Raw genomic sequence first — 24,297 nt, forward strand, 5'->3', positions numbered from 1 at the left:
GACACATCATTTTAGGTTTAAGCAAGTCACAATCCTGCCTACGTCCACGGGGAGGGTAATTACATTTCAGCTTTAAAGGGAAAGTAGCAGGGTCCCGGATGATTTGGGGAAGAACAGCGATATTGTGACACCCATTGTTGTAAAGAGACGATAGGCCATGCATAGGGCACCAGAATGTCTTTCCTTTCCTTGTACCATTGCTTGCAATATTGTCCATGGAGCGGCTGTGCAAGTTCACAAACTGGCATTGCTTTTAAAAAGTTGGGAGTCTCCTATTCTGGTCATTGTGATATAAGAATTAGATAATCATCTTGGGAAAAATATTTGTGGGGATGCTGATAAGGTATGTTCAATTTCCTGGCATAACTATAGTTCAAAAGATCACATTTAGCAAATGAAGGTTGAGATTAATTATGCTTTTTTAAAAATGAAAATCATAGAACGTTGCTAGCAAAGAGAAGGGAGAAGAAAAGACATCTGTGGGTACCTGTTAAGGGTTCACTGTCACATGGGAGTGGAGTAGTACAGAGAGCAGTGACTTGGGGGCAGGGAGATCTGAGTTCTAATCAAACCTCTAGTGCTTATTCATTGACTCTGGGGATAATAATGACCTTTTCTAACCTATTCTTCTTCATCAGTAAGATACCATTACTACTACTATTTCTAGTACTGTTGTTACTAATAACTACCTTACAGAGTTGCTATATGGATTGACCTAATGAAATTAAAGTAACATTTAATACGTGCATAAGAAATTGGAGGGATAGCTAACATTAAACCACCTGAGAGAAAGTGAAAAAAAAAATAACACTAAGATGATTAGCAACGATAGGCCGAATAGTCAACACGATTGAATGAATTTTTATTTTCCCTCCAGCTCTTGGTACGATATAAATCTTATGGTGATTAAATTGGACAAAGCTCATTCTCAGCTCCAAATTAAAATGACTTAAAAAAAAAATATTGGAGCACCTGAAAAGAAATCCTTGTCCTGGAGTTTGTGTATCTCCTTCAGGTTGAGCCAGAAATACAGGAAAAGAAAGAGCTTGTTGGTGTCTGGAAACCCAAAACGCAGTCATGTGGAAACTTGGATATTGACTCAGTAACCAAAGGGACACCTTCCAAATCCTTTCTTTAACACTGATGTGTAAACAACACGCCTTCCTACAGTTGTCACCACTGTTTACTTTTTGACTCAAAAGTCAGTGTCTTCACAACCATAATTAAGAATCACTCAGACTACTTGATGCAAAGCCCAATCTTACATGGACTCTGGGGCTTGGCCAAGTTTTTCACCTTCTCTATGCCTCAGTTTACTCATCTGTAGTGATGAGTGGTGATGAAAATTAAGTGAGATAATCAGCTTCTAGCACCAATTAAAAAACCAAGTAAATATTAACATATAGTAAGAGCTGCTACTACAAGGGGTTAGCAATGCATTTCTACCAATAAGACCTTCCTTTATTATGGTTGTTTGTTATAATATGTCTTACAGTATCAGAAATGTCAGACCATTCCTAGCTACTGCAAAGATAAATGGTTTCATGTAGTAAACTAAGTCGTGGATTATAGTCTTTATATTCTTATCTCACTGTAGATTATTACATTCAATAGTGTCAGCTTTTAAAGGAGTGGAAAACTTATCTTTTTCTTTGAATATGGAACCACACATGGATCCAATGTAAAAGTAGGGGAAGTATCTGTGAAAAGGGGCAGAGCAGAATGCAAAAAATAGATATGAGGGAAAAGGAAATGAAAATGACTTGAATATATCTGCACACGAAGAATTTCACTCTGTGTGTGTGTGTGTGTGTGTGTGTTAGGCCCTACCGCAGGAATCCACAGAAACTCAAGCTTAGTCCCAGGCTGAGTCATCTACCACATAACCCATCTGGAAAGAAGGCTGTTTTGTTTGGACCTGTCTAATGGAAATAGTCTCTTGCTTCTAACTGGAAACAATTACTGCCATTCCATTTTCACAAAGATTTTAACAACTGGAAATTCTGTGTTGTCAAAAAGGAAACCGATTATTGAGTTCAAATGTCTCAATTTTTTACTTTAAAAATCTTTATCCCGTGCATCTTCCTTTTAATTCCTCCAGGTTTAGTCCTCTACTTTAGTTTTTCTAAATCTATTACCATAGAAGTAAAACATCAGAGAAGCACACACAAAATTTCTCCATATAGTCCTAGAAAAACCAACTGCTATAGTAATCCTCAAGGGAAAAGGAAAAAAAAAAAAGCAAACTTAGTTGTTTATCTCTAGTGGGATTAAAAAAAAAAAAAAAGTGGTCATAGCATAATATAAAGAGAATACAGCCAAGCATGGCTGCACAGCAAAATTAAAATGTGAGGGTCCTTACCCAAAACTTAACAATTTCAAGATGGTGGGAGCAGACCATTAAACCAAATGTGGGGCCATTCTGAATGGACAATTTCTGAACCTAGGCAACTGCATAGGTTTTATACTCATGAAGCTGATCCAGAATGTAAACTCCTGTATGTTATCTAAAAAGAATCTATTCTTCATCAGAAACCTTCATACTCAGTTTAAGGAGGGGAAACATGAACTTTTAGTGCCATCTGGTGTGAATTTTAGTCTGATTTAATAATCTTTTAGATACCCTCTACCTGTCCGAAAAAAAGAGCTTAGTTTCTGTTTTTCCTCCATTTTTTCCCTTGGCTAGTCTCAAGGATGTCTTGGAGCGTGCTTAGTGGAAGGGGGTCATTGCAGAGGAAAAGGTTGAGGTGCCTGGCTCAGTGTTCCCTGGCCTTTCTGTTTGCTGGCTAACATCTCTTTTCTACGTGGAGGACACTTGACATTGGAGGTGAACTGGTCATTTGTTCCCAGAGGCACTGACTTTAACAAATTTTAAACAAGACAGGATTCAAAGATCATCCTTTCTCCCAATGTTTGGAACTTGGGGGAAAGACCTGATTAACCAAAGACAAAATAAACGTTCATACATTGACTCTACATCTGAGCTATGACTCATGTGAAATTTAGGACTTGTAAAATTTAGGACCTAGTTATGTGTGACAGTTTTGTAAGATGTAAAAAAAAAGAAAACAACTTACAAGTAGACATTGCTATTTTCTTTTGGGTGAGTTTTATATCTTTTTCCTGAAACAAATATCAAACAAGAAAATCCTCACTTTGATATAAAATCACAAATTTTACTTCTTATTTAAAGGAACAGAGAAGTAGAATGATTCACTATATGAAGGTTTTGTTTTTTTAAAGTGGATACAGCTGACCCACTGTATCTTCTTGTTTCTATGTGTTTGGGTGGATTATGTGAAACAAATACATAAATGCATCTCATAGGGAAACATTTATACCTCATGGGACTCATTACTGTTTTTTTTGTTACTTTGAATCTCTCCCTTCATGGGTTCTTTCCCAAAGAGTCAAGGATTCTCCACCTCAAAAGACAATACAAAATAAAAACAGAAAGAGTGTCTTGTTCAGTATATGCCCCTGGGGTCTGGTACCAGTGTAAGCATAAGCTGCCCATTTCACAATTAATTAATGAGTGAATCATCGCAGGGGCTGTTTAGGGGAAAATTACATCAAAACGGACTGAGGGTAGGAACATCCGATCCACCAGGCTATTTTCACTAAACCATTATGTTTTTGTGATTCTTTTTTTTTTTTTTAAAGATTTTATTTATTTATTTGAGAGAGAGAGAGAGCACAAGTAGGCAGAGCAGCAGGCAGAGGGAGAGGGAGAAGCAGGCTCTCTGCTGAGCAGGGAGCCCAATTCGGGGCTTGATCCCAGGACCCTGGGATGATGACCTGAGCTGAAGGCAGACACTTAACCGACTGAGCCACCCAGGCACCCCATGTTTTTGTGATTCTTTCTTGGAGATAAATCCATGTAGGTGCTAAAGGTCCCTTTCATCTCTGATCAAAAGTCACAAATGGTGCTGTTTGGAGAGCAAAAGCTATATTACCAAATTGTTCTATTGTAACTATTCACATTATGCAAAGAAGCAAATGATAAACATGCTCAAAAAACAGCAAAGAATCCGACATCTTTTCTAAAATAAAAGGCTGGCAAAAAATTAGAAACTGTAAATTTATTTTAAATTGAAAACAAATGCCGTTAAATACGGTGAGAACTGTTATACACTATCCTGACGTTATTTTCTATTTCTCACATTAGCCGATTATTCCTGAAAACAGAGACAAGGCTAGAATGAAGAATGGTAAAATACTAAGTGAAGAAATCGCTCTACTCTACTTGTTGGGGAAATGCATGTTTTCTGACAGAAGGCACAGAATTGGACTTTAATATTTTAGGTATGATTCTCATATTGTCTAAAAAGCTGGTGAGTGTGTCTCTAGGAGTCGTCATACAAACAGGCACATCAATACTAAGTTGCGTTTTTCAACCATTTGGCTTTCATATTTCCATTGTTTTCCCCAAAAGAATCTGCTTTTTAAGCCCCAACAGTGTGTCAGCATTATTTTCAGATATTTTGGCAATAGCATTTGGCAATATAACTTTTCTATTGATTTCAAATGTTTTCCTTCATCATTTATTTCAAAAGTATTACTGGTGGAAGTTTTCTGGCTTGGTTTCATTCAACGTTTGACCTTTACCGCCATCTAGTGATAAATGCTAAGAACTTCCTCCTAAGTGTATACAAAGAACTGCTTAAGGAAGGATAAAAGAACTGAAAATGGAAAAGAACTAGAAGGCAAGTTCTATTTCCTCCTGTGGTTTACAGTCTAGCCCAAGAGACATAACTGTCGCCAGGAAAAGTAGAAAAAAACATTTTTAAAAGAATAGAAAGGAGGGGCGCCTGGGTGGCTCAGTTGGTTGGGCAACTGCCTTCAGCTCGGGTCATGATTCTGGAGTCCCGGGATCGAGTCCCACATCGGGCTCCCTGCTCAGCAGGGAGTCTGCTTCTCCCACTGACCTCTCTCCTCTCATGCTCTCTCTCATGCTCTCTCTCTCAAATGATTAAATAAAAATCTTTTAAAAAAAAGAATAGAAAGGAGTAAAAATGATCAAGGGAAAAAGCTGTGCACTAAAAACAGAGTAATGGTTTTATGTATTATACATATTATTTTTATTTGAAGTGAGATATTAGAAAGCCAACTTATCCATTTTCCCTAATTCCATTGTACACCGCATTTGATTAAGGGAGTGCATATTTTAGGAACCAAACAAGTCATTCTTGTCCTCCTTCGAGCCCATATTTCCTAACAGAGCTCACCTCAGTGACAAGCTCTGCTTCCTCACTTCCCTTTATTAAAGGCTGCTCTACTGAAATGACCCCTGGCCAACCCACGGTGACTTTATCAGTGCAATAACCATGGTTAGTGCTTCTTTTCTTGGGCTCCTTTGGTGTGTTTGATGTGCTATTTGATGTTATCCCCTCCTCCTGTGACTTCCTGCTTCTCTCCATTCTCCTTTTTAATGGGTTCCTTTTCCTTTGCCTAAGTTTGAGGTGTCAGTGGTTGTTTTAGCCCTTTCAGGCTGCTCTAACCAAATACCACAGATTGTATGGCTTAAACACAACGGAAATTAGTTTCTCACAGTTCTGAGGTTGGGAAGTCCAGATTCAGTGTCTGGTGGGAACCTTCTTTCTAGTTCATAGACGGCTGGCTGGCTGTCTTTTCCCTGCAACCTTACATGGCGGAGGGGCGAAGGGTCTCTGTGCAGCCTTTTTTTATAGAGCATTAAGCCTCACTCATGAGCGCTCTGCCCTTAAAACCTAAGCACATCCCAAAGACCTCATCTCCTAATATCATCAACTTGGAAATTAGATGTCAATATAGGAATTTCAGAGGGACACATTCAGTCTATATTAACCATGGCTGGGGTACTTGACTCGCCAACAGTCATGTGGTATCATTCACAAGTATGTTTTTTGTCTTCCATCCACATTTTGATGACTGTCCAATCTAATGTGTAAGCATTGACTCCCCAGAGTGCTGGCCTGGTTGAACACTAGGATGTCCCCCAGGGAACCAAAGCTCATCATGTCTGCACTTTCAATCTAAACATGAATTTTGGTCCTGTTGAAGAAATGAATGAATCTGTGAGAGACAGGATAAGGTACAGCAGCCTCTTACAGACTCATTACTGTGCTGGTACAAAACAGAAACGTGGCGAGGATCCTGTCTGCCGCCCATGCGAGGGTTGAGACAAACAAACAAACAAACAAACAAATCCCAGTTATGTTGACTAACCAGAAGGATTTTGCTGGCTATTAAGATTGCAAATTATTAATAAGAAAGCATAACTCCATTTAGAACTCAGTAATTTGAAAACTGAAATCTGGCAGAAAGCATCCCTGTGCTTGGATGAATGATTCTTGCTTTTAAATACTCTTTGCTTCTTGCCCTTGGTACTATGCCAAAGGACCCCTGGGTCTATTGCAGATTGCTCAAAGTCAGGTCACACTCTAAATGGGGATTTTCAAATTGTTAAGACTATTAGCATCAAACTGAGGGTATATACCTGACCCAGTGAGGAGAAATGAAAAGAGAGTACTGAAAATGGAAATATTACAGAAAGAAAAAAGCATGCACTGATGGTATATGAAATCAGGTAATATTATACAATAACATCTTCCCAGGGATCTTTAAACTCTGCTCCAAGGACTAAGTAAATTTTCTTTATAATGGGAGCATTTTATTCCTTCTCAGCTATATAGAAGGAAAAAAAAATAAGAAAAATTTTGATTTTCTTTTGTCCATCTTGAGAACAAATTGCAAAACAGAGACTCAGGAAATAGCTGGAATTTTGGTACGTATTTTTTATTATATTTTTTGATTTGTACAAATAAGTATTCACATGTGAATGATATGTCATATTCTATGAGATCTCTTCATATTCTCAAAATATATGATTTGTATTATTTAAAATGTTGGCATTTAAATCATTTACATCATTTCTCCTAATGTGTTCTTGTATTGTCTGAGAAAGTGGGTAAATTCATTTGAAAATGTATTTTTACTTCCTCTGATGTTTTAACTCAAAAATTCTTATTACAAACCTATACATCTATTTCTTAATTCATGAACTTTAGAAAGTTTTAACATCTCTCCTGCAAAAGATGAACATAGCTTTCTTACCCTCCCCAGTCCCACCTGCTCCTAACAAATATTCTTTTAATTTTTGCATTATTTTTTGGTTTTTCTAATGATTGCATTTGTGCACTTAAATGTTCAATTTGTTTTGGAATGATTTTGGCTCCAGATATAAGAAAACCTGAAGGATTATGGCTTAAACAAGTCAGGACTTATTTCCTGCTCATAAGAGGAGGTCTAGAGGTGCATGGCTCTGGGGTTGGACGAGGAGCCCCCAGAACCACAACCCTGAAGTCTCTCAGCCTTCTTTCTTGAGGACACCCTCACTTGTTTGCACCCCAAGAGGGAGGGGGAGAAGGGTGTCTCCACCTGATTACTTCTGCTTCTGGGTCATTATTTGGGAGTATATAGCCCAGCCAGCTGTAACTACAGAAACTCAGCCATTCCATAGCCAGCCTTTTACTAGTAACGCTGAGGACACCCTCTGACCCCTCACTGTCTCCATCTTTGCCAATGTTGAGCTTGGCCACTCCGTGGTTCCATAGAGAGAAATTGTTCCCATCTGTTTTCAGCCTTCTCCTGCACAAGTTTTGAGTCATTTTTTTCTATTTTAATTATCCATCAATAGGATTTTGCCAACTTTCTAGATTACAAAAATGTAGGTTTATGCGGCTGGTCGATGGCATATTTTCTTGCTTTTAGCACTGTAAGTAATTTTTTCTTCTTTTGTATATTTACTATTTTTTTTTCAGGGAGATTCTAAAAAGGAAAGAAGGAAAAAATCCTGTGCTCATTTCAGTTTTTTTGAACTAAAAGCTTGTCAGCATCACTTTGAAGTGTCTTTTTTAACCTAAACATAACAATACGGATATTTTATTTTTTATCTTGTGAATTATTAGATGATAAATGACGGGGACATATTACTTTAGTTTCTCATACCCAGTGAGTAATTCACAATGCTCTGTGAAAATCGTGAGTTCTAAGCTTGACATTTATGAAAGCTCTATGTCCTTGGATATCTGTTAATAATATTTTCTAGACACTAAATTTCTAATTTTATTTTTTTAAGATTTTATATATTTATTTGAGAGAGAGAGGGCACGAGAGGGGGGAGGATCAGAGGGAGAAGCAGACTCCACACTGAGCAGGGAGCCTGATGCGGGACTCAATCCTGGGACTCCAGGATCATGACCTGAGCTGAAGGCTGTCGCTTAACCAACTGACCCACCTAGGCACCCTCTAGTTTTTTTTCATTTTGAAAAATTTCAGACCTTCAGAAAAGCTTTAAGAATAGTACAAAGAACTTTCATATATCTTTCACTAAGATTCCTCAGTTTTAACATTTTTCCTCTTTTCTGTCTTGTGTCTTTCCTTCTTTCTCTTTCTTTTTTTTTAAAGATTTTATTTATTTATTTGACAGACAGAGATCACAAGTAGGCAGAGAAGCAGGCAGAGAGAGAGAGGAAGGGAAGCAGAATCCTTGCTGAGCAGAGAGCCCGATGTGGGGCTCGATCCCAGGACCCTGAGACCATGACCTGAGCCGAAGGCAGAGGCTTAACCCACTGAGCCACCCAGGCGCTCCTGTCCTATGTCTTTCAACACACACACACACACACACACACACACACACACACACACACACACTTTTTTCTAATTCATTTGAAAGTAACTTTTAGCCTTTACTATTAAATATCTCATTAGGTGTCTCCTGGAGAAAGAAATATTATCTTACAAAACCAAAATATAATTCTCAAAATCAGGAAAATAACATCGATACAGTACTTCTATCTAATCTGTAGACCTACTTTATGTTTTGCAGGTGTAGGTCTTTTTAGAGCTACCTGCCACCACTACCACTGCCCGCAAAAAATAGTTGGTCTGAGGTTTTAATCCAGGATCAGTATGTTGCACTGAGTTGTCATGTCTCTTTCATCTTCCTTATTCTGGAATAGTTCCTCAGTTTATCTCTGACATTTATAAGTCTGACATCTTACTATCATAATTTATTTTGATGTGCATTATTGTCCAAAGTTAAATGCTGGGAGACTCTTTGGGCTGGCCTCTGTATCATTTTGATACGCCCCAATTGTTTTGAGAACCTCCATATTTTCTGGGCAAAAATATGCTACAAGGTCATCTTGTACTTCTTATAGGAGCTCTGGAATCATTTATTTCTTCATAGAGCCCTACCTCCATTAAGGGAGAACGATTTTCAGAACCAGGATCTCGTCCCTGGGTCTGCCTAGCTACTGCAGTGTGATTGCCTTTAGGGCTGCTCAGTGCATAGGACTGGGAGACGGATACATGTATATGCCCACACATCTGTATATATTTCCATACCTACTTGCTCCGATCTCTCTTTGTATATTCTGACATTACAATCTCAGGAAAGGGATATCCTCAATTTTACATTAATAGGTTGGCATTCTGGCTGGGAAGATCTCACTCTTTTGCACTGGGCTACTGACTCAGTCCTTCTGGAGAGACTAAATTCTTGGGGCACACCAAATGAGTGGAGATTTCAGTACTCTTAGGTCCAAGGACCAGGATTTCAAACATGCCCACAGGAGTGCTGCGACCTAGTAGGGCTTTGTGGCAAGTTTGGTGTTTGTCTTCATTGCTATCTTGGTTTTCTGCCTGATCACTATGTGTTTAAACCGAGGAAAATAAATTTGTTACTACAAGTTATGTAACTTGGTATGGGTTGGAAGATTAATTAGAAACAATCATGAGTTTGCACTAACAAATAACAAGAACATGATCGAGAGCATTTGTGAAAGAAAGCCTTTTGTTACTGGCTTTATTTTGCAAGGACTTTTGGTTTCAGATTGCAGTAATCAGCAGAATAGGAAAAACTCCACATTCTTCTCTAGCCTTTATTCCTTCAAGGAAAAAAAATGCAATTTACTGCGTATATGTGTATAATTTATACTAGTTCACTGGTGTGTATACACTATGAAATTAATAAAAGGTAGTTTATGCGAGATGAGAAATTTCTTGGGAAATTTACTTCTCAGACCAAATACAAACATCCAAATGAAATTAATTCAACTTGTTATTTCACTATACTTGATAACTGTCTCCTTTCCAATGTCTCATAACAAAACCATAAAAGAGATTATTGACAAATCTTGCACACCTGAGCATTGAGGGACAGTCATTTCGGGAAGCCAAACTTTCTCTGACGTAAATGGACTTCTGTTTTCCTTTCAAAGCCTGCAGGAAGGGATACAGTTTGGCTATGTGAACATCTATTCTTCCTAGGAAAATTTTTATATTCTGTAGGTAAAATACAGATTCTGTTTTGAGACAAATTCATAAATGCCTCTTTCCTCATCAGTGAAGGGAATATGATTATTACGCTCATTTTCACCACTAGATGGAGATATCGTCATTTGCAGGAGACTAATGTCTGCGTTGCATAGTTTTCTGCCTTCAGAATCTGAGAAATGATGTATGTCCTCTGTGATCCACAGCATGCATTTGCCATCACCCACCCCCCAACACACACACACACACACACACACACACACACTTGAGCTAGTATGAAAGGCACAGAGCAAAACTAAAAGACAACACACCATCTCATGAGTTAATAATGGATTGGCCACAACGGAGCTGCAGAGTAAATTCAGAGAGAAATATCCAGCGATGAGTCTGACATTGTAATTACGGGAGTGGAGTGCAGGTTCCTCTTGAAGCATCAGTGCATTTTACATGGGTAGGATATAGCTGTAATCCGATCAGCTGCAACTGCCACAGTAACAGAAGGACCCTAAAAATAGAACCCCTATGGTAATCTGTCTGGATTACTAAATTCAGTGACAGCTTGGCAACAAATCAGGGAAATGTTTGCGGAAAAGGATTTAAATATATCATGAAGTTTTATCTGCATTATGGAGAAATCCACATCAGGCCCCCAATTCAGAGCTTCTGCCTTGGGGGCTGCTTCCAAACAACCAACTCATTTTGTCAAAACATCACCTTTCTCTCCTGCCTTTTGCAATTTAAGGATGTTAAATCCTTTCCTGGAAGGGAGGGGTGGTGGTGGAAGGAGAAGCTTTCGAAAGGGGCCTATCTCTACCACTCTGGTGCCTAAATTTCACACCACGAAGTCCGTATAGGTACAACTGTACTTTCCATTCATGGTGGTAGAGAAGTTGATGAGGAGGCAATGTGGATTCTTGTGAAAACATCATTTGAAATAAAGGTAAGGGGTTTTTGTTTTTGTTTTAAAATGTACAAAGATGTGTGCAACACATTCATAGCTGTATGAACAGAAAGGGGTTAAATGTTGCAGCTGTGTGCTAAGTGTTACTGACAGAAGAGAAAGACACTCCTGTGGACCGTGAACTCGGATTCAGAATCTAGAACAAAGCAAAGACACATATTGCCGGTGTGCCTGTTTTTCAGCATTTAGGACTAATTATTCTGTGGGCTCTCACTGAAGTTTTTGCTACATGTCAGGGGACTGCGCACAGGCCTTTGGCTTCTCATGCCGTATTCCCTTTTCAGGTCCTGAGAAGCTCCCCCACAGTTTTCTTTGCTCAGGCATCTGAATTTCAGAATATGTTCAGCTTCTTTCCATCGTCGGGTCTAATAACTCTCTTTCCCTTTCTTCAGGATCCTCTCCTCCTCTCTCCCAAGATGCTCTGCCCTCCCCCTTGCATCCTGTCCTCCCCAAACAATCCTCCACTCTTCTCTCTGATACTGAAAAGCACTTCAAGGAATCAGGGAGTGACTAAATAAGTATAGGAAAACTTCAGAGAATGCAGGCAAGATTTCTTTTTTAAATCTTCTAGCTGCCCCTGAGATTACTGTATCAAATTTTAGAACTCTTAAAAATCTTCATCTCTCTTTTCTTTGCTATGCTATTTTCTAAACCATCCAGCTGCCATATGCCAATGTTAGTTTCACTTGGATGATATTCTTTAGAAATTCATAAAATACAGTGAACCCTGGACTCACGTTACCATTTTTTTAATGCTTTTTATATATGTCAAATAGGTATACTTATTTTTAAGTCTTATGGTCATTATTATTTTTGGAGTAGAGAGGTGAGCGGTCCCTTTTATTAATCACTTGTCAGGTGGTCTGTGATTATTACTACTCTTGCCTTAGCAAGCTCACCTAACTTCAGAATCTTATCAATACTGGAAATTGTAGCACTAGCCAGTAAGAGTAGATTTGTCATCAATATGAAATGATCCAAGTGTGAAATAAGATAATGGAAGACTGTCAAGTAGGACAAATTATAACCAACAAGCAGCAAACCCTATGATTTCCAACATATAAATGGAGTATGTGTAACATCTGACGCCATTGTAGGTAATAATGTTAAAGAACACTGGTGGGTGCCTATAGCCTAGAGGTTTTGTGGACAGTAACAGCGAAGCTTTTGAGCAATGTTTGTTTTTGTTTTAGATAATAACTTTACGTGTATGGCTACTACGTCTTTAGTCATCACTAATATATACAATGAAACTGCCTTTTGACACAAACCCCCCCAGAATGAGAAATAACCAGGTTAACAGTAATCTTAGAAATAGACCATGTTGCAACTGCATCCCTTCCATGTAGAAGAAATCATTATCCTGACTTTTACAATAAATAATTTCTTTGCTTTTCTATAGGATTTTATAATTCATATAAATAACACAATTTCATTTTGCCTATTATTGTGTCTTTCTGAATGGAGTAATACTAAGTGTATCATTTTGTGTCTTACTTCATTTACCTAATATATGCATAATGCTGCAGAGAGCAACAGCTCTTTCCTTTTCCTTGCAATAGAACACACCATTGATTTTACTTACACATTATATTTCCGATGAACATTTGGGTTGTTTCCATATTTTTGTGGTTATGAACTGTGTTGCTATAAGCTTATAAAACCTGTTCAGAGGTGTTTAAAAATAGGAAAACGTAAATAAATGTAGCAACACATCACGTTCATAGACATGTTCTTCTAACATGTTCATGTTAGAAGACCCATATTTTAAAATGTCAATTTTTTCCAGATTGATTTATAAATTCAGTACAATCTCAAGAGAACTACTTATTTTCCACCTAACTCTCCTAAACACTGCTACCAAATTAACTTGCCTAAAATATGGTTTTTATCTTGTCATTTCCTGCTTAAAACCTAAAGTGATTCCCTACTCCCCTGAGCTGTGCTGTTTAACACTGACACCACTAGCCTCATGTGGCTACTTAAATTTAAATTTTAATTAATTAGAATTAAATAAAATTAAAATTCAGTTTCTCAGTTGCACTAGCCAGACTCCGAATGCCCCATAGCCACATATGCCTATGATATTGGGCAGTGCAAATACCAGGCAGTTCCTCATCACAGAAAGTTCTATGGGGCAGCCCTGTTCTAGAGGATAATGTCATTTTCAGCGTGGCAGTCAAGACGTTCACAGTCCAGAACCTAATGCTTTAGTCCAGTCTAATTACTCAAAATCCCTTTGAAAGAATGATCATTTCTAACTACACCTACCCCTTACAACTCACACCTATACCTTACAACTTAGATGCACTTCTATCCTTTTCCACTGTGAGATTCAACTGACCAGCTCTTACTGTAATTCCTCCAATAGCCTTTCTTGACTCCTCTCTTTTTTAAGCTAAATATCTTCTAAATGTTCATTATCTTCAGTACATCATTTCTGGTAACTGTATCTGAGTGTATTCTTAGGGATTCTTGTTTGTGGATGTCCCAGGTGGAATACAGGCTTCTGGATGAAAGGACTATAATTGTTATTCCTAGCATCCCCTCCACAGCTGGGCTGTTGCCCACTGATGAGAACCAGTTCCAGTAGATGACATTATTCCCCCTTATGTTGCGGTATCCACTGTTGGCTTGCTTTTCCAGTGAAAATACATCTTCCTGGCTACCACTGTCTTTGTTCCTAGGTAACCTTGACATGTATGCCAGAAGGCTGTTTTCAATATCGAGTCTCTGGGAACATTCAAAAACTACACCTTCATCTCCCCTGCTCCTGTAAAATCCTACATGGCACCCTTGATGGTGACAGCGCTGGTGGTCAAAACTCTCCACTGACTGTGTCATGCCTAATTACTTGTGTATTGTCTCCAGAGTTCAATAATACAAGTTATTAATGAGTTAGTATGCCTTTCATATCTAATTTCCCAAGTTAAGTTTACATCTGTTGTTATTGGCCACATGTCATAAGTTGATACGTGCCATATGTAATATTTTCAGAAAGCTTTGTTAAATGTTGGTTTAAAAAGAACTGGTAGACTCAGTCCACCTCTCCACAACTGAAGTCCCCATGTCCCCAGCAATTTGATCAGACTTGACATTAATGAAGCCTGACTCTCCTTTACCATCCTAGCAGAGAAGCCAAGGACTAACTACACCAAGAGTCATTAAAATACACTTTCTTCAGACTCTCCTCATTTTAGTAAAAAGACTCATCGTGTTGATTATTGCCATGCCGTTTGTACCAGGACGCTTAATCGCTGATGATTCTGTGACACTGATGAGGAAAAAAAAGAAAGAAAAAAAAAAAGGAAATGTGAGCTGCTTTGTCTTTCTTGGTTATTGTTCTATCTTTGTACCAAAGAAACACTCAGTCCCCTCAGCTGGCTTAGAGATACAGTCAGGATAGCCCATTCTAGCTGAAGTCTGGTCTCCAAATATTTAGGAGACCGAGGAAATCATTTCACCTCTTGCGTCTTTGATGTTGGCTTAGATGGTTTATAGGAGCCTCTGAAATTCAAATTAAAATGATGAAGAGACCAGTGGAGGAAATGTTAAGTGTTTTCTTAATAAGAAAAACAAGTCATGTCTTTTCCTTATTGATAAGTGATGAACAGTATCTGACTGAAGCTAAAACAAAGAACAGTTGTTTTTTGTGATTTTTGAAGAGTATCTTTTACAGAATTGGTGGTAAATAATCCTGAATCAATCCAGCAACAGTGTTTGCTATCCCTGCCTATCAAGGAAAAAAGTCTTCATTTCATACTCTAAATGCATTGTTTTCTTTGACTGGGCACTGCTATCTCCCACATTTTAAAAATTACATTGCTCTTTAACACAAATGTCCTGGAAAGGGCAGACATCAGACCCTTATTTCTTGGCATTTGCCTGCTGTCTGGTCTCCTAGTTTGATTAAGAGAATCATGTTTCTAAAGGTGCCGTCTTAATTCTCTTCTCATTTCTACTCTACCCTGCATCGATGCATCAGCATTTGACCATAACTATAATTGCAACAGTTGTTTGTTTGTTTGGTCTCTGGTATCATGAGTTTTGCATCCTAAAAACAAAGATGTAATTAAAATTATTTCCCGGGAGAGTAAAAAGACTATTTTTGTTGTTCGTATTTTGCTTTGTTTAGTTCCAGAACAAAATTATTCTTGATTACTGGTAATCAGTATGCTGATTTTTTTTTTTTTTTTCTTCAGATGTTCTACTTTTCACCCTTTAAGGTATTCTTACAGGCCCCAGATAGCAGGAGCAAAACAGGCATGAGGTTTTCATTTCCTCTGTGCTAAACACCAACAAAGGATGGGTGTCTGTGCATTATCTGTTTATGGAGAATCATCAGCGCTTTTTGTCCAATATAAGTAAAATGGGTCAGTATCAGAATTGTGGATGAGTGATATCATGCAACACTTGAAGCCAGCTTGCTATGTAAATGTCTACAAACTTTTGGACTATTAGTTTTCTAGTTATAGGAGCCCATGGCTTGATTTTATCACGTAAATAAATTTGTTGGGGTTGCCTTTAATTGGTTTATGTAAATGGTGCTTTGGAATATTCCCTTAAAACAATTGATACACTACAAATTGTGACTCGTTCTTATTTACATTCTTACTTAGTAAAGTAGTTTCTCTAATGACTGCTTCTAGGCAACATTTTATTAGCCTGGTGTGAGGTACTGAACATACTCAGGAGGGAAAAAGATGGCACTGACTCCAACATAGTCATTAATTCAGGCGGTTTCCCTTTTAGTTAGTTAAAAATAGGGGAGTTTGCTAAACCGATTATTTATTTCCCCTTGCTTCAACACACATATTTAAAATCCCTTAAATAATACAAACATACAAAAACCTAAGCCTCTTTCCTTTTAGAAATACAACCAGAAAATACTGCAAAACGGAAATTCATAGTGTTTGTGAGTTCCTTATACTGAATCTAACAAGGACAGTTACTTTGTTACTATTTTCCAAAAGGTCATTACAAATAATAAAGAAAAAAAAAAGAAGTGTACTTTTCTAAAATGATTCCTGTTCCTTTGTCCCTGGCAGCGATGCACAGGAGTTGAATATATTATAATACAAATTTAATATTCACTTTATCGATTCCCTGTGTTTAACCAGTGGCTGTCTGCAGAACTTTTTAGGGACATAGTTATCATGTCTGACTTTGTATGGGGGTTTAAATTATTCCTGCCTCTGTGTGTGTGTGTGTGTGTGTGTGTGTGTGTGTGTGAGTGTTGGGGTGTGTGTGTGTGCACGTGCACATATGCATCCATGCACACAGGTGTGGATAACTCAATTTTCTTGTTGCCTGAAAATGAATGAAATGGGAAGGCAATGAAGAGTTTTCTGTTTTTCCTGTCGCTCCTTTCGAGAGGGCTGCCCCAGCAACATGGCAACCATAACATGTAAACACAGTATCTCCTTGTCTGTGATCCATTTGAAGAACCACCCCCTCCCCCGAGTTTTAAATCTCTTTTCCTTCAACAATTAACCCCAGGGGCATAAACCATAGGTTCTAGCTGACCAACAGAGGACTAACTGTTCAGGGGAAATATGGCATTCCACTGTGGCTGCAACCTTCCACTAGCTCCCGAGAGCTAACATCTTCGCACTGTAGTTACCAGCAGTGGTGGTGCTCACATCATAAATCGATTTATGACATCGTGTGTGAAAAGTAGAATTATTTTCTTTCTACTGTGCTAACAAGACTGGCTATGAACCTTGATGAAAATATACTTAAGTTGGAAATAACTTCTAATTATTTTAAAGTAATTTTATTCACGTGTTGTTGTTGTGGGGCAGTGGGCAAGGCATTATAAGTTCATTATATCCCTCGACAGGTATCTCTATGTGTATCTAGCTCTCCAGGTATTTAACTTAATTCTGTATGGAAAGTGATGGCTCATCTCACAAAGGACAATGAATTTAATCTGTAAGGACTAGGTAGCACTCTCCTGATCGCAGGCCGCTGAGGAAGACCTTCCCAATGGACCTTTATTATTAACGAGCTGGGTAAAGGGGAAGATTTCCACATGATTCTTTTCACAAATCTATCTCCTTTACTAATAAGCATGATGCTATTATCCCACCATGAGTGATAATTTTAAGCTCTTTCTTTAGGAATAGTGATGGATTTGTGTTAATTCTTTTCTGCTTTCTTTCCATATGTCTGCCAAGGTGAGACTTATCGTCTTGGTCTCACAATGCATTATTCTAAACAAATGGACCAAATAGACCCTCCTTTTCCTGCAGAGATGACAAAGGGAACTTGTCCTAACATGTGACTTATGACCTCTACCCACTGCTCTTGCTTTTCCTGACATTGTTGTATAAAGAAATAAAGAAAAAGTAAATAAATTAAAAAAAATAATAAAGTAAAGAAAATTATGGGAGCGAGAAGGATGCCTATTTATTCAGGTACACAGGAACTATTTATTGAGGGCTTTCAAGTATTTACTATATATTAATTGTCACCAGTTGATAAATCTTTCTACCTGAGACTATGAACTTTTGAAAGCAAAAATTGTATGTCTTATTTATATTGATTTATATTGGTATTTCCAGCACTGAGCACAGTGTGTAAAACCTGGGAGCTTGATGCATTTCAGCTGAATGAACAGTAGTGTGATTAGGCGCCATAAGAATATAATGATTAGCTCTGTGCCTATCGTAAATAACATTTCAAGTTAGCGTCTGGGATAAAGAGCAAAGGAAAGAAGTGAGAAACTTTATAAGAATAGCTAGTACGTGGTATAAGGCTGACGAATCATTACTTCATTTGTCTTAGCTTGATTTTCTCCAGGAGAAGACCTTGAGAGTTCAAGTACAGTAGTATATTGCTTAAAGAGGTAACTCCCGGCAATACTAGGAGGAGGAAGTAGGAAAGTGAGACACAGAAGGGAAGGCAGCCAATAAAAGGGGTCATTATCAAGCAAACTCCCACTGTGGGTAATGGGAGCTTACTCCAAATGGGGAGCTCTGGGAGATAAACAGATACAAACCCCTTAGAGTTAGGCCCTTAACGGCTAGGGGAGCTGGAGTAATCCTGCACCTACATTACTACTGGTCAGTTGGGAGTGCTCTTGGGGCATGTTAATTCCCTTGCACTTCTCAACTGCAATGAGCTTTACCCAACCTGGGCTCTGAGGCCAGAGATTATTTTCAGCTGAAGGAATGCCAGTGTTGGAAGTTGGAAGTAGGGTTAGCATGCAGAGTCCAACAGAAAACACATCCCATCGTCAGTGTTATCAAGAAATAAGTAAACTCTTATATTTTCTTTAAATTTGTGTGTATTATTATTATTACAGTTGACCCTTGAACAACATGGTTTGAACTGTGCAGGCCCACTTATACATAGATTTCTTCCCATAAAGACATCCCAGTACTATAAATGTTATTTTCTCTTCCCTATGGTTTTCTTCATAACATTTTCTTTTATCTGGCTTACTTTATTGCAAGAATACAGTACATGATACATATATTTTTGCAAATCAGGTGTTAATAGATTATTTATGGTATTGGTAAGGCTTCTGGTCAACAGCAGGCTATTAGTAATTAAGTTTTGGGGAGTCAAAAGTTATACACAGACTTTCGACTGTGAGGGGGTCAGTATCCCTAACACCTGCATTGTTCAAGGGTCAACTGTATTTTCTTTCTTTCTTTCTTTCTTTTTTTTTTTGAAAAGTCTTAAGTATATTGGTCCTTCCTCCTTTTTTTTTTTTTAATTTAAAGATATTTATTTATTTGACAGAGATCACAAGTAGGCAGAGAGGCAGGCAGGGAGAGAGAGGAGGAAGCAGGCTCCCTGCTGAGCAGAGAGCCCGACATGGGGCTCGATCCCAGGACCCCGGGATCATGACCTGAGCCGAAGGCAGAGGCTTTAACCCACTGAACTACCCAGGCATCCCTCAACTGTATTTTCAATGGTTATTTTATTGCTAGGACACAAACACTTTTTCAATTTCTTGGACCTAACTCTTAACTACTTAATAAATGGAACTGTGAGGTATTAATTCTGGCTTTGGTGACCATAGAAGGATTGCTAAACATTAGAGTGTCATGAACCAGAGTTTGAGGAGCACTAACCTACCTCTTCTTTCTATGGGCTGTGGGAGTCTGTAAGAACAGACCTGTCTTCTGCGTGCTGAAGTTATTCGGGATTTCAGAAGCAGGAGGAACCTCACATGACTACATGCACACTCTATCTCTGTATAAATGGCAAACACATATCATATATTGATGGGTTCTATATTCCTGGTAACAGAATACAAGGTTTATGGAAAATGTGGCCAAAATTTTCCCTGTGTTCTCTTTGACTTTCAGATACCCATGCCCCTTGAATTCAGAAGAGGTTCCCAATTCTTCTATTGGCATTTTTGCTCAAATTAAATAAGAAGCTAGTTTTGGCTGGCAATCTTGCTGTTTTTACATTGTCTCTTAAATACCTTGTAAACAAATGTCTAGCCAGTCATTGTGATAGCTGTTTCTCACCTTCATTGATCCATACTATAATTCTAAATGTCTTTCTCTTTTTCACATTTTAATTTTTTACATTTTATATATTATTATAAGTCATGAAAGTAACTTCTGGGATAGACAAGGAACACATTAAAAAAACCACAGAAATGAATGATTACCAAGAAAATAAAAATGAATATACAACAAACAGGTAAAATAAATATCACAATAATCTAAATAATTATAAGTATACCATAATAATGCCCATTGAACACTTACCATACATGGACCCTACATGATTTACACACATGTATACATTTCATCCTAATAGCACCCTGATTATGGATTCTACTCTTATTCCATTTGGGTGTATCCATCCTCTTGCAAATGATGCTGATGTTCCATTATACTCTCTAGGGTTTTACCACGGAACCCCTGGAGTCCTTTGCTTCTCTTTGCCCAGTGGCTTTTTTGACAGCTGGAGCTAGGTCTCCCTTCCTGCACAGCAGTATGAAGTACAGGAGAATTAACACAACCCACCACTGCTGCCCTTCACTATTATTTCCCTGGGTAATGTTCCAAATATCCTAATTGCTCTCAAATCCTTATTTCAGGGTTGGCTTCTGGAAGAACCCAAATGGAGACACATCTGTAGAGTCACTTGTACATGCATACACACACTTAGAGGCTGCCTTGCATTGGGGAAATAAATGAGATGTGTATATTTGGGACTGGGACAGACTTATCTCAGCATTGCATGGAATGCCTCAGAAGGGGGAGCAGGAGAATAGAATGGACTTCAGCTTAAGGAAGGGCACTAACCATACAGACTCAAATTATGACAGGGAGTCAAGTCTATTTCAGTTCTTAGAGAAAACAGAGGAAGGGAGAGGGGCCAGCATTGTAAAATCCATGGCTGCGCAAAAATGCAGTCACAGAGACAGGAATGGTAAAAAGAATCAGCTCCTTACTGACACTGGGTCTTTGCTCATCAGTGGGCAAAGTGATATGGGGAGACCATTAGTAAATTATTTAAGTCTGATGGGCTCAGATTTGGGGGCGCCTGGGTGGCTCAGTGGGTTAAAGCCTCTGCCTTTGGCTCAGGTCATGATCTCAGGGTCCTGGGATCGAGCCCCACATGGGGCTCTCTGCTCGGCGGGGAGCCTGCGTCTTCCTCTCTCTCTGCCTGCCTCTCTGCCTGCTTGTGATCTCTTTCAAATAAATAAATAAAATCTTTAAAAGAAAAAAAAAAGTCTGATGGGCTCAGATCTGAAATGTTGGCAACTCTGTTACTGTGGGCGGACTTGGGCAGAGGCTGCACGGAGCAGTCTCTTCACACCCATGTAAAACAGACCCATACTTCAGCCTCTCCATGTTGAGGGCAGAAGCCATATGGGTCTAGGCAAAGCATGAAGGCGATCATCCTGTGTCTAATAGGACTGCAATTTTCTTCATTGATGCTATGTCTCTCAGGCTCTACCATTTCTTTCTTTCTTTCTTTCTTTTTTTAAAAAGATTTTATTTATTTATTTGACAGAGAGATCACAAGTAGGCAGAGAGGCAGGCAGAGAGAGAGGAGGAAGCAGGCTCCCTGCCGAGCAGAGAGCCCCATGCGGGGCTCGATCCCAGGACCCTGAGATCATGACCCGAGCTGAAGGCAGAGGCTTAACCCACTGAGCCACCCAGGTGCCCCGGCTCTAGCATTTCTAAGAACCATGAGTGACAGTAAGCTCAAATGAACATAAAGTTTCCGTCAGATCCCTAATTTATTTGTTTGGTTTAACCTTTTAAAAGGCTTAATTTTTTGGCCCAATTTCACTGTTTGCTCTAGAGATTTCTTTTCCTCTCTGATTCCATTTCTATACTATAGTAATTTAAAATGTTATTTTAAAGTGGTGGTGGTGATGGTGTGTCTATTAGAGTAAGCTACAGATATTATTTAATCTGTGATTGCTTGAAACTAGGTATGATCTCATTTGGCAGCCTGTCTCGAACCGAATGGAGGCTGCGTGCTCCTCCACCAGAGTCATTACAGTGCATGCTGTGAGTGTGAACGTTCATTAGCATATTATGGATCTATAATTTCTGCTTAAAAAAAAAAACCAGAACTATGAAGAGCAATTACCCAGCATGATAAGAGCTCTGTTTTAAACCTCAGTGTCTTCTCCAGTTGCCTTCTTTTTAGTCTACCTTCACCATACCTCTGGGTATTTGTTTTTAACTAAATAGAGAAATTGGATAGTCCAAGATTTCTGACAGGGGGTCATTTGTACAGAGCTGGCTCACTGTGACCAGCAGGCAAGGTGGGTCAGGTGAAGCTGAGGCTACTGAAGGTTATCTGATGTCTCATTAAATAGCTAAAAGGAGGGGCGCCTGAGTGGCTCAGTGGGTTAAAGCCTCTGCCTTCGGCTCAGGTCATGATCCCAGAATCCTGGGATGGAGCCCCACATTGGGCTCTCTGCGCAGCGGGGAGTCTGCTTCCCGTCCCCCCAACCTCCCGCCTGCCTCTCAGCCTACTTGTAATCTCCATCTTTCAAATAAACAAAATCTTTAAAAACAAAAAAAATAAATAAATAGCTAAAAGGAAATGGAGGTTATGGAAAAGGACTGCTTTTTTTTTTTTTTTTTTTTTTTTTTTAATTTAGAGAAAGTGAGTACGCTCCTGCATGGGTGCAAGGGGTGGTGGAGGGGTGAGGGGAGGCGGAGGGAGAGAGAGAATCTTAAACAGGCTCCATGCCCAGGCTGAAACCTTTTCATGCTCTATCTCATGAACCTGAGATCACGACCTCAGCCAAATCAAGAGTCAGAAGCTTCACCCACTGAGCCACCCAGGCGCCCCGGGGAAAAAGACTGCTCTTGAAGGAGGACGTGGCCCCTCTGCCATTTAGTTGCTGTGTGACTTTGAGCTACTCAATTAGCCTCTCAGAACTTCAGTGTCTGTCAGTAGGATCCATAAGGTCTATCTTGCAGAGTGACTGTGAATAGGAAAAAGCAGGCGATATAGGACAAAAAAGCTTTATAAAGAAATACAGTCGTTGCTATCATGACTTGTTTACTGGGGGCAATCTACAAATTGCTTTCATGTGTATTCTTGAATTTGGTTTTTGGAAATGTCCTGCAGACTAGAAAGAGAAACCCCCCTACTGCACAGATGAGAACACGGAGGCTCTGTGAACTGAGGTCAGAGATCAATTTTACAACTTAAGAAACCAAACAGAAATCGCTGGTTACGGAGTTTGAGATTCAAATTTAAATTCTTTTTTAAAGTGAATTATCTGCATGTGATTCATAAATACATATATGCACACGCACACATGAAGAGAAACAAGCAGAGACAGGGAGGGATTTCTGTCGTGGACTCAATTTGGGGTCCCGCTCTGGCCTTTACGATCTGCTTAGCTTTTCATCTTCAATCCTGACCTACCCAAGACTGCCTCAAGTTCTGCTTGATTTCGTGTCTGCCCTTATTCCTAAATTACAGCTCCTTTCCCACCATGAGCACTATATGAATCTCTTTTGGTTTTTCCTCACCTTCACCCCCAAAGGCCTGTGATGATGAGCTCAGACTAGAATCTAGGCTCCATGTGGGGAGGGAGAGTATCTTTCATTTTATCCCTGCATCTTCCTACTGTCTGAAGAAGCGAGAGTTGGGGTGAAGGTAGCTAACATGTAGGAGATAAATAATAATAATAATAATAATAATAATATATATAATTATATATATAATAATATATATCTATATAATGAATCCCACTAGGCCTTCCCTGAGAGGCATTCTAATACCAATTTTCAAAAAGCAGTATCTATTGTACATATATTTTTTCACCCCACAACTTTTTAAACTAGATTTAGTAAAATGATAATAGATTCTTAAGCAGACAGTAATGTTTTACCAAAACCATATTTCAAAACCATATTTTAAACACATTTCATACGCCTCGACACCTAATCTTACTTCCCTGAAACAGAGCACTCACTACAAATTCACTGATCTTTTTTTTTTTTTCCATTGCTTTTGTTTCATTTTTTCCTTCACCCTGGAGACTGCTGTTGTGCTGGACATGGGCATATTCTGAGAACTTCATTTAAAAATTAATAAATGTGTTTAATTGGAAAATAAGAACTGCTATGTCTTCCTGGGCACTGGGCAGATACTTCATTGCTAACCCTTATCCCCAGATTCTTTTTCTTTAATGTCGCTCTCCGTAGAATTGCTTGATCAACGAAAGCGTGTCTCCTGATGAAAACAGACTGTTCCTCAAAGAACAAATTAAGGACTTTCAGTCCTGGAGGTAAAACACTGTGAGTTCATCATGCAGTGCTGTAAAACAAATGTGTTATGTGCCTGGCAACTCTGTCACACAATCAACAGGAAGCCTGAAATGCTGGGGTGCTGAGATGGGCTGATTTGCACATTTACATCAGGTACTTGCAAATGCAATCAAAATAGGCCAATGGCATTTAAGACTTCTTGCCATGACTCAGCCTCTTGGATTCCACCCCCCCTGCTTTTAACAAATCATTTATTTTGCATTAAATGGATGTATTGAATTTTTG

Source organism: Enhydra lutris, unplaced genomic scaffold (assembly GCF_002288905.1).
Source record: "Enhydra lutris kenyoni isolate GAN:26980312 unplaced genomic scaffold, ASM228890v2 scaffoldscaffold33, whole genome shotgun sequence".
NCBI lineage: Eukaryota > Metazoa > Chordata > Mammalia > Carnivora > Mustelidae > Enhydra > Enhydra lutris.